The sequence below is a fragment of the Schistocerca gregaria genome, chromosome 1 (genome assembly GCF_023897955.1).
Source record: "Schistocerca gregaria isolate iqSchGreg1 chromosome 1, iqSchGreg1.2, whole genome shotgun sequence".
Taxonomy (NCBI): domain Eukaryota; kingdom Metazoa; phylum Arthropoda; class Insecta; order Orthoptera; family Acrididae; genus Schistocerca; species Schistocerca gregaria.
This window is the reverse complement of record NC_064920.1, coordinates 129,517,876-129,530,237: the sequence shown is the minus strand read 5'-3', so window position 1 is coordinate 129,530,237 and position 12,362 is coordinate 129,517,876. Positions and strand designations below refer to the sequence as shown.

At 46.2% G+C, this 12,362-nt stretch overlaps 1 protein-coding gene across 1 annotated transcript in view; it reads right to left on the bottom strand.

The window, feature by feature from the left end:
- Positions 1 to 12,362, bottom strand: part of LOC126333297 (extracellular matrix organizing protein FRAS1-like) — a 393,058-nt gene that overhangs the window by 274,586 nt on the left and 106,110 nt on the right. The gene's annotated exons all lie outside the window — the stretch shown is intronic.

Genomic DNA, 12,362 nt, shown 5'->3' with positions numbered 1-12,362 from the left:
GTTTTTTTCCGTCATTAGGCTGCCTGAACCTCGCGGATACATATAGTGATTTTTTCATCGTTAATGCGCCGAAGTAAAATATGACGAGTACTGCATGTAGTTTGTAGTAATTAGCTCGTCTGTTTATGCCGTAGTAACTAGTTATTGTTTGTGTCATATCTTTTAGATGCATAATCTGAATAATGGAGGACGTACATCCTTCGACTAGCGCTGTAATATATATTTGGGAGCCTGACACAATATTACCGACGCTGTGTTTTGTTTTGTGAAAGTGTTGCAAGACAGATGCATTATGAATGCATTACTGGAAGCAAGCAGTTCTGTTTCTCGGCGTTCCAGATTGATATGAGCGGCTATCGCCGAGCGATTTTTGGAGCTGACGAACGAAATGACTTTACTTGATACTGAAGTACTATACCATGAAGGTTTCTAGGAAGTTCGAACCCGAGTTTACCGATTACCAGCGAGTTACCTTATCCGTTGCGCTATCGGCGCTGTCGCCAAAAAGCATTTACCATGTGGGTACAGAAGCGGCAGTTGTAAAAGTTTCTTTCCTTGATTTCTGGAAAAGTTTTCATTTGCGGACCCCATGCCTGATGATGAATTATAAACTTTAGGGGTGATTTTCTCAAAATTGCGGGGGTGTTGACCCAAAATATCTTAGATTCCTTCGTTTTAGGTTGTACTCAAGCGACCTGCCAAATTTGAGCCGAATCGGTTGGCCATGTCTGAGGCCTTCCCCTTGTTAGCCGTTTCGGAAATGCTTCCGCCCTCGGCCCGACAGCCAATGATCATGCCATTTTGGAGGTCAGGTAAACCGCTGTTTCCTATGTAAGAGAACAAATGCACTGTCTTCACTGTTTTCCGCATCCCCCGACACGGTTTATGTTCCGTCTACTGCTAGAGCTTCCGCATGCCGTTTGTTAGTGGTTATTAAAAATAGTATTAATGTAACTCAACTGTGTAGAAAGTCTTGTACCAGGCAGCCAAAGAGCCCCAGACGTCTCTCAACGAATAATGCCAACGATCATTTCAGCACTTTCATACTGATATGCACTGAGATGTTGAATGTACATACACTCCTGGAAATGGAAAAAAGAACACATTGACACCGGTGTGTCAGACCCACCATATTTGCTCCGGACACTGCGAGAAGGCTGTACAAGCAATGATCACACGCACGGCACAGCGGACACACCAGGAACCGCGGTGTTGGCCGTCGAATGGCGCTAGCTGCGCAGCATTTGTGCACCGCCGCCGTCAGTGTCAGCCAGTTTGCCGTGGCATACGGAGCTCCATCGCAGTCTTTAACACTGGTAGCATGCCGCGACAGCGTGGACGTGAACCGTATGTGCAGTTGACGGACTTTGAGCGAGGGCGTATAGTGGGCATGCGGGAGGCCGGGTGGACGTACCGCCGAATTGCTCAACACGTGGGGCGTGAGGTCTCCACAGTACATCGATGTAGTCGCCAGTGGTCGGCGGAAGGTGCACGTGCCCGTCGACCTGGGACCGGACCGCAGCGACGCACGGATGCACGCCAAGACCGTAGGATCCTACGCAGTGCCGTAGGGGACCGCACCGCCACTTCCCAGCAAATTAGGGACACTGTTGCTCCTGGGGTATCGGCGAGGACCATTCGCAACCGTCTCCATGAATCTGTGCTACGGTCCCTCACACCGTTAGGCCGTCTTCCGCTCAAGCCCCAACATCGTGCAGCCCGCCTCCAGTGGTGTCGCGACAGGCGTGAATGGAGGGACGAATGGAGACGTGTCGTCTTCAGCGATGAGAGTCGCTTCTGCCTTGGTGCTAATGATGGTCGTATGTGTGTTTGGCGCCGTGCAGGTGAGCGCCACAATCAGGACTGCATACGACCGAGGCACACAGGGCCAACACCCGGCATCGTGGTGTGGGGAGCGATCTCCTACACTGGCCGTACACCTCTGGTGATCGTCGAGGGGACACTGAATAGTGCACGGTACATCCAAACCGTCATCGAACACATCGTTCTACCATTCCTAGACCGGCAAGGGAACTTGCTGTTCCAACAGGACAATGCACGTCCGCATGTATCCCATGCCACCCAACGTGCTCTAGAAGGTGTAAGTCAACTACCCTGGCCAGCAAGATGTCCGGATCTGTCCCCCATTGAGCATGTTTGGGACTGGATGAAGCGTCGTATCACGCGGTCTGCACGTCCAGCACGAACGCTGGTCCAACTGAGGCGCCATGTGGAAATGGCATGGCAAGCCGTTCCACAGGACTACATCCAGCATCTCTACGATCGTCTCCATGGGAGAATAGCAGCCTGCATTGCTGCGAAAGGTGGATATACACTGTACGAGTGCCGACATTGTGCATGCTCTGTTGCCTGTGTCTATGTGCCTGTGGTTCTGTCAGTGTGATCATGTGATGTATCTGACCCCAGGAATGTGTCAATAAAGTTTCCCCTTCCTGGGACAATGAATTCACGGTGTTCTTATTTCAATTTCCAGGAGTGTATAATGAATTAATTTCATCTACATGTACATCTATATGATTACTCTGCAATTCACATGTAAGTGCTTGGCAGAGGGTTCATCGAACCACAATCATACTATCTCTCTACCATTCCACTCCCGAACAGCGCGCGGGAAAAACCAACACCTAAACCTTTCTGTTCGAGCTCTGATTTCTCTTATTTTATTTTGATGATCATTCCTACCTGTGTAGGTTGGGCTCAACAAAATATTTTCGCATTCGGAAGAGAATGTTGGTGACTGAAATTTCGTAAGTAGATCTCGCCGCGACGAAAAACATCTTTGCTTTAATGACTTCCATCCCAACTCGCGTATCGTATCTGCCACACTCTCTCCCCTATTACGTGATAATACAAAACGAACTGCCGTTTTTTGCACCCTTTCGATGTCCTCCGTCAATCCCACCTGGTAAGGATCCCACACCGCGCAGCAATATTCTAACAGAGGACGAACGAGTGTAGTGTAAGCTATCTCTTTAGTGGACTTGTTTGCATCTTCTAAGTGTCCTGCCAATGAAACGCAACCTTTGGCTCGCCTTCCCCACAATATTATCTATGTCTTTGCAACTGAAGTTGTTCGTAATTTTAACACCCAGGTACTTAGTTGAATTGACAGCCTTGAGAATTGTACTATTTATCGAGTAATCGAATTCCAACGGATTTCTTTTGGAACTCATGTGGATCACCTCACACTTTTCGTTATTTAGCGTCAACTGCCACCTGCCACACCATACAGCAATCTTTTCTAAATCGCTTTGCAACTGATACTGGTCTTCGGATGACCTTACTAGACGGTAAATTACAGCATCATCTGCGAACAACGTAAGAGAACTTCTCAGATTGTCACCCAGGTCGTTTATATAGATCAGGAACAGCAGAGGTCCCAGGACGCTTCCCTGGGGAACACCTGATATCACTTCAGTTTTACTCGATGATTTGCCGTCTATTACTACGAACTGTAACCTTCCTGACAGGAAATCACGAATCCAGTCGCACAACTGAGACGATAACCCATAGGCCCGCAACTTGATTAGAAGTCGCTTGTGAGGAACGGTGTCAAAAGCTTTCCGGAAATCTATAAATACGGAATCAACTTGAGATCCCCTGTCTATAGCGGCCATTACTTCGTGCGAATAAAGAGCTAGCTGCGATGCACAAGAACGATGTTTTCTGAAACCATGCTGATTACGTATCAATAGATTGTTCCCTTCGAGGTGATTCATGTTTGAATACAGTATATGCTCCAAAACCCTACTGCAAACCGACGTCAATGATATACGTCTATAGTTGGACGGATTACTCTTACTACCCTTTTTCCAGTAAAACCATAGCTAACAGCAACTTTTATCAGCCATGTCATACAGAGTGCGCGTGTAGTGCCTGAACGGACGCAGGGAAACACATGGAGTGGTGAAGACGTACAGCTTTTCGAGCAGCTGATGCCTGACGGTTACGGGACGTGTCTGGACAGGCCCGCGTGGAGCCCATAACAAACGCCCCGTCCCGCTCCTAACAACCTGCCACGGGATTCCACAGCACGGCAGAGGCCCGCGCCCAGCCAGCCATTCTGGACGCCGGACAAGGCGGCGCCGCCCCTCGCCTGCGCCCTAATGGATGGGCCTTTCATTAATTTATACGCGGCACGAGAATAGAGTAATGTCTCAATAAGGCGCCGCGCGCATATTTATGCGCGGGCCGGCTGCTACATATTCAGATCACAGCCTGTAACGGCCGCCGCGGCCCACGGAGCAATCGCCTCGGTTCCGCCCCCTGTGCACCAATTCACGGCACGCATGTTTCATGTGCTTTTTTTCTTTTTTTAGAATTTATGTCCCATCGCTCTTCGCCGATACGCCGTTTATCAAGCGTTGTATCACGGTTATTAAAGCTGTAGCCTGTCAGGGAGGACATTGGTTCGTTTCTTAAACGAATTAGTCCAGTTTCACAAATGATCGATGGCTTTCCAGAGTGAATCTTTGAGTCCGCAGCGGAGTGGCCGCTGTTTTGAAACTTCCCGGTAGACTGAAACTGAGTACCATGCCAGGACTAAGCTGGAACCTTGCATTTCGCTGGCAACGGTCTTATCAACTGAACTATCCAGGCACGACTAATGATTCGTCGTCACAGCTTCTAACCTGCACGGAAGGTCTCCTGCACATCTTGGTAGACTAGCACACCTTCAAGAAAGGCTGCTGGGCAGAAAAACATAGCGTGGCAAAAAATGAAAGAAAACAAGAAACACAATGAACTTCACGGGATGGAGGGTAGATGATGTTATTCCAACCGATTCAAATTTATAAAGAACTTGACAGTATGAGACCATTTATCTTGCACTCCATCTGACCTCAATGCTTGCACTGATTCACTTGGGAAGGGTTTCATGAAGTCATTGTACCCGCTCCTGAGGCATCCTGACCACTACTGTTGTAACTGGTACTTGATATCGTACACACTAGGTTGGCAGTGCGGTCTAACGCACGGCTTTCCGGGCGGGAAGGAGAGCCTGGTCCCCGGCACGAATCCGCCCGGCGGACTTGTGTCGAGGTCCGGTGAGTCGGCCAGTCTGTGGATGGTTTTTAGGCAGTTTTCCATCTGCCTCGGCGAATGCGGGCTGGTTCCCCTTATTCCACCTCAGTTACACTATGTCGGCGATTGCTGCGCAAACAAGTTCTCCACGTACGCGTACACCACCATTACTCTACCACGCAAACATAGGGGTTACACTCGTCTGGTGTGAGACGTTCCCTGGGGGGTCCACCGGGGGCCGAACCGCACAATAACCCTGGGTTCGGTGTGGGCCGGCGGACTGGTGAAGTGGACTGCGGTAGTCGTCGTGGTGTTGTGGACCACTGTGGCTGCGGCGGGGACGGAGCCTCTCCGTCGTTTCTAGGTCCCCGGTTAACGTACAACATACATACAATTCAGTACCACTGTGACTGAGTTGACATCCTAAACGGTCCCATACATGATCTGTCAGGGGCCAATTCTGGGTATCTGGATGATCACGGGAGTGTCTGCTCCCTTAGATAAGTGGTTACCGCGTGTGACTGCCATGCAATGGGCCCGGGTTTGTTCTCTGAGTCGGAGATTTTGTCTCCTCCGGGACTGGGTGTTGTTTGGCCTCACCATCATCTCATCGTCATCGACATGCAGGTCGCCCAATGTAGCGTCAACTGAAAAGACTTGCAGCTCGGCATCCGAACTTCCACAGGTGGTACTTCTGGCTATCAGCGCCATGCGATCATTCATGGGAGTACCGCAACTAAACGCCGACAAATCATAGAGACACTCGCCATATGTGGACGAGCATTGTCCTGCAAAAATAAAAGGCACAACGATATTATCGCAGGAGAGGTAACGCATGAGGACACAGGATACCCATTGTGCTGTCAGTTTCCTCAGTCACTACCAGCCATGATATACCCAGTGACTCCTCACAACATGGCTCTCCAAATCATTCCAAGAATCGGACCTCTCTCCAGGCCCCTCCACAGTTGCTCATGATGGCCATCTGGGGTAGAGCAGAACCGCAATTCATCGCTAAAGACAATGCAACGCCATTCGTCAGCAGTTGATCACCAATAGTGGCAGCAGCAGCCTACTAATGGAACGGTAATTCCATAATCCGGCTGCTGCCAATCTCCGACCATTGATGCGGGGTGACACAGAACGTTGCAGGAATTCTATTACATGTCCTCATATGACAGGAACAGGTGTGAAGGGGCTATCGTGGCTATCGTCCCCTGTGGTGGTGAGGTATGGTCAGCCGTAACTTTGACGACGAGTATGCTAGCCCATACGTTCTCATGCAGTCCAGTACAGGGCCTCTGACATCTCGCAGTGCCCCACAACTATGGACACTGCAGGATCCGACCAACAGGAAAAATGGAGTCCCACTGTGAGGTATCTTTAAATCTCTGTCAAATGCTGATATCGCTTTTTCACACATGTACATGACATCACCATGACCTTCACGGTGCTCACTCAACGACTGACGCTCTTCACACTCCTTATGTACCCTCCTAGACGTGGTTACAGAAATAAACACGACTAACACTAGCCATACTAACTTCTCACAGAGATTCGCAGTTCTAGTCATTTGGTGGGTACGTGTACACGTCCGAAATTACACTGAGATTCTACGATGTCTGTTGCCTGCTTCACTTCTTTAGCCGTAACCTACGAGATGGTTTCCGGAATGACTTTTCGCTCTGCAGCGGAGTGTGCGCCGATTTGAAACTTTTTGGCAGATTAAAACTGTGTGCCAGACCGGAACTCGAAACCAGCAAAGTATGCAAGACTGTAGGAAGGTCCGTAAGCAGGAGAGAGTTACTGGAAGATTTAATGTAAGGGCAGATCGTGAGTCGTATGTGATATCTTAGTCGGTATGAGCGTTTCCCGTCATTGTATTTCAATTCTATCCAATTCGATGTTACAACGGTTTGATTGCAGTGCTTGATGTGCCTGATGTAGCATCAGATACTGAATTTTGACAAGTGGTATTGATTTACAATATGTACAAGGCGACTTCAGAAAGTAAGATACACAGCCAGAATGAAATTTTCGCTCTACAGTGGAGTGTTCGCTGATATGAACCTTCCTGGCAGCTTAAAACTGTGTGCCGGACAGAGACTCGAAGTCGGGACCTTTGTGTTCCGCAAGCAAGTGCTCAACCAACTTTTTTTATTATTTTTTATTTAAACTAAACGAGAAAAAAACGGACTCGGGCGAGACTTGAACAAGCGAACCATTTACTGGAATAATATATTAAGCTGCTGCGCTACTGATTTTTTGAAACCTCCTGGCTGATTAAAACGTTATGTCGGACCGAGATTCAGAAACACTATCCTCTGTACCAACTGCACAGCATACGAACTGAGCTTCCAATGCACGACACAGGATCCGTCCTCATAGCTTTACTTCCACCAGTACCTCGTCTCCTACCTTCCAGACTTCTTCTGTAAAGTCTGCGAAACTTGCAACATTAGCACTCCTGGAGGAGAGGATAATGAGGAGACATGGCTTAGCCACAGCCTGGGGGATGTTTCCAGAATGAAATTTTCACTCTGCAGTGTAGTGTGCGCTTCTGTGAAGCTTGAAAGGTAGGAAGTAGGAGAAGTAGTATTGGAGGATGTAAAGTTACGAGGATCGGTCGTGAGCCCGTGCTTGGATAGATCGGTTGGTAGAGCATTTGCCTGCGAGAGGCAAAGCTCCCAGTTCGAGTCACGGTCCGCATGCAGTATTAATCTGTCACGAAGTTTTAATATCACGACAGGCAAAGTAGCTTTTATTGAATGCTGCGTTAAAGTGACAGAGATACTCGTCAATATCTCTCAATACAGTTACCAAACCTCTGTAAACTGAGGTCGGGACTTTTCTATCAGTCGTTCACTTCCTCAAAGATAGAAATTCGCTCCGTGGTTAGGGAGCCATTCGAGAACCGTTGTATCAACATCTTCATCGTTGGAAAATACCTCTCTCTCTCTCTTGCCCCCCTCCTCCAGATGTCGTTCCTCGATTGCCTGGACATTGCCGTTCGTGGTCGATTTCGGTGGCCTCCCTTCCCGATCAGTATCATCCACTTCCGTGCCGCATTCGTCAAATTGTTGGCACCATTTCACCACGGCTCGAGGCGTCATTGTATTTGGTCCATATACACCAAGAATTTCACGGTGAATCTGTAATTTAGACGTTTTGCCCACAATAATGATACCGCACCGCGTACTTCAACTCTGGAATACCTTTCCAGCTGCGCTCCATGTCCCTTGTACACTGTGTTGCACCTGTTATCCGTACCACAGCAGAAACGTGTATGAAGGGAATCCCGGAACACACACTCTCTCGTGATAATGCGGCGCTCATGCTGCGCAATGGTCGTTGCGTGGGACGACATGAGTAACTTACTTTCCGAAGCCCCTACGCACATTTAATCGAATCATTGTATTACCGATTACATTTAACTACCACACCCGCTTCGTTCGCGTAGGCTATGCGATCTGTACAGATCACCTTTTTTTGTTTTTCTTTAATCCAACTCCTATGTTGTTCACAAACTGCAATGTTTGTCTAAACTCTTCACGCTAATTAAGACCGTAGAATGCACTTGTGACCAAAAAGCAATTCTGGCAGCTGGAGACTGAGGTCTTTGTTAATCTTGCGTTTTGAGTTCTTGTGGTGATATTTCCATGGAGACTTCCACCCCAAACACATATTTCTTTAAAACACCAATACCGTTTTCCACAGCTATACATTTAAAAATATTTTAAAATAACGACATATTTTCATAAAAATTTTCATCCCGTATTTCATCCCCTTAGAGGCTGAATTTCAAAACATGTTGAAGCACACTTTTTTTTAATTTCTGACCAAGAAACCAAATACTAATTTTCGCATTTCTGTCTTCAAAGTTGCCTTAATAATGACATTTTCAAAAAAACAAGCTGTTCATCCAGTACTTCAACCTCTGAGGGGTGGAATTTCGAACAATCCTTTACTAAACGAAGCTTACAGTATAATATCAACAAGCTTTCCAAATCTCAAGATTCTATCCTTAGCGGTTTGGCCTGGGCGAGGATGAGTCAGTGAATCAGTCAGGCCCTCTTTCACTCCACTTAGGGGCTGAATTTCTACAAACACTGAAACATGCAATTTTTTATTTGCAGCAGAGAAGGCAAATATACATTTTAATAGGTGTAGGTTAAAAATGTTTTATCATGAAATATTTTTATAAAACATTTCGTCCTCAATTTCATCTCCTTAGGGGTTGATTTCCAAAATCACTGAAAAATGTATTTTTTTTAAATTTCCAACCGAAAAGTCTAATACCAATTTTCATAGATTTATCTTTAAAATGCTTTAGTAGTACTTAAGTAATTAATTTAAAAAAAAAGTTCATCCACTATTTCACTCACGCAGCGGGGGGCATACAGGTAAGCGTGTGAATCACTATGGTGCCCTTACCCTGGATTGTTAACTGTCGGCGTGGATTAGTATTGCTGACCTCTTTCAAACAGAGTCCATATGTTTGTTTTAGTATCAGCTGCATCCTTGGGGAATGGTCTAAGACTCAATACAATCGAACAGTCTTCTGGCTGACAACGAACGCATTCGGCTTTTTCTGTAACGGTGTCCGAGCTGCGTTAAGGATATTCCTGCTCGTTTACTGCTGAACTGATCATGATTTCCTCTGAGTTTTTATGAGTCCTACAGCCTTCCTTTTCTTTTCGTTGACGTTACAGAGAAGTTGCGTGTACACGGAGTCTGAATTTACATGTTGGTCTCACTATGCCTCTAAAGAAACAGAAAGTAGAGATTTTTCTGTCGTACAAATTACCATTTTAATCTAACAGTGCTTCTTACAAAACAGTAGTAATAATCTCAGAACGCTTGGTCAGCGTTCAGTAAACGTCTCAATAGCTTCCGAGCACAGATTTTCTGTAGTATTGTGTGTATTATACACCGCGGAAGAGCAACTAATAACTCTCGTGTCAAATGGCCATGAATAATGCAGATGCACATAAGTGGTTTAAATTGATCCCGAGATTGAATAGCGTGTACTGAAATCAAGTTACTCGTGATTCGTGATCGGCCGGTAGATTTAATGTGGTGCAATACGGAAGATCAACCAGCGACAACAAGGGACAGAGATGCGGCACTGATGACTAATTATGTGGATGTGGAGGATTATGGTAATTCCAAGGCTGTCTGGCTGAGGTAACGCGGAACTTAGCTCAGCGGACAGCTCCTTGCATACGGACAGCGCTTGCAGTACGAGAACTGATTGAATGATCCGGCCTGTGCTGACGTTGAATAATTCAGTGCTTGCTGAGGAATGTGGACAGCACGTCAGTCCGGTTACGAACCACGCCCCCATCAATACTTTTCACATACTGAGAAGTCTCAAACTGGCAAATAATGATAGTGGAAGTTGTTTAGTCATCTATCTAACGGCACTGCCTTTCAGAAAATTTAATCTAGCTCATGTTATATATTTTATGTCGCAATGGTAGGTGCGGAAAATCTCAGGGTATATCATCCCACAATAAAATAACAGTTTACGTACGAACATTGAAACATTTATGCAACTGCATGGAAGATTGTAATCTGCGAGGAGACAACTTTCTGCCATCTCGGAGCACAGAATCTTATTCATGGAGTCGCAGTACAATCTAGGTATTTGCTTCCAAGATCTCTACTTGTCCCCCGCAAAACTATTACAAATTACCTCCTGCCTACATCCTCCAGCTTCACGTGTCCAGAAAAAGACTTAAAATCAAGTTGACGCTGCGCCCCGTAAGTTGGCTTCCGGAGTATAGATGTAGATGTTGACTTGGTGATAGCGACACCAGATGAAGTACGTAAAGGTCACGTGAAGAATAACTAAAAATGTCGTATCGTTCAGGGGAGTATCAGCTTTATCTCTAATAACAAATGAAAATCTCATCCTCCTCCACAAAGAACGCAAAATGGGCAAGAGTTGTTTGCGAGAATAGCAAATGAATAATAGATGATTTGTTTGGCTAGTCTCTTACAGATTTATCAGAAAAACTGAAATGCCTCGGGATTGTCTGGAATGGCTGCACTTAGGGCCGGTGAGAGGATTAGGTGTAATCCAGTTGTTTGTCTCACGTCATCTAATTTCTCCTCTTATGTAACGTAGTGTATCACCGGCATATGGACAATAATTTTACAGAACAGCTGACATCCAAAACCTCTGTTATTTCTTATACACATGTTTCCACAACGTACTGTAATACCTGATCCGAACTACAATTTCTCAAAGCAATGGATTTATGAATATTTCTTTCCGGCAGCCATACTTTCTGAAAAGTCTGCGAAACTGCTGTCTAAAGTGCAACAAACAATGGCTGATGACGTTATTAGTAATTGAAGAAGGAAGGCCATATGTCACGCCTCTAACATATCAAGAGAAGATTTTAACGACTCGTCGAGATAACAGGAGGTGGATGAATGTTTAAGTTCAGCAAAGACAGGTAATAAAATTGGCCAAGAGATTACTGCAGTAATCACAGAAACATTTCTGATGTATATGGACTGAAGCGGGGAGTGAAAATTTGTGCCAAGGCCGGGAAACCAAACCGGGTCTCCTGCTTATGAGGCTTGAGCGTTAGCCGCTAAGCCATTCACAGGACTGCACGGATTACCCTGGCATGCCTGCCTCCTCGACCCAAATACTCACTGCCGTCCCCGTCTACTGTAAATTCCCTCTTACACACGAACAGTATTGCCGAGACTCTCCATGGTCTGGGACAGCACTTCAGCATGGAACGTAAATGGTAGATTCAGCCTGAAACCCAGGTGCAAGTTAATTTATATAAGTACCTGCACCTGTGTTTCGCGCTGGACTTCCATTTACGTTCGATGCTGAGAAGCTATTCCAGAACATGGAGAGCCTCGGTAATTCTGTTAATGGACGTCAATCTTACTGCACGGACAAGAGAGTTCAGCTGACGAAGTATCAGAGAAATAGTACAACCACAGCTGTAGCTTGGGAATGTCTTTATTCTATCACTCAACTAGTCTCGCCGGCATTGTCATTGGCATTGCAGACAACACGGTGTCGAGTATAAACTATTTATGAAAGCTAACTCACGTGTGTTAGCAATAAGGATACCGCAGTAAAAGCTCGATGGATATCAAATACTCTTTTGGCAATGGTGAGGACTGAGGATGAAGGTAATGTGCCGTCGAAACCAGTCACGTGCTAGAATAAAGACACTCCCAAGCTACAGCTGTGGAGGTACTTTTTCTACACTTTGTAAGACTGCTCGTGTGCAAGGGAGAATTTAAAGTAAACTGTGGCGGCAGTGAGAATTTAGATCGAG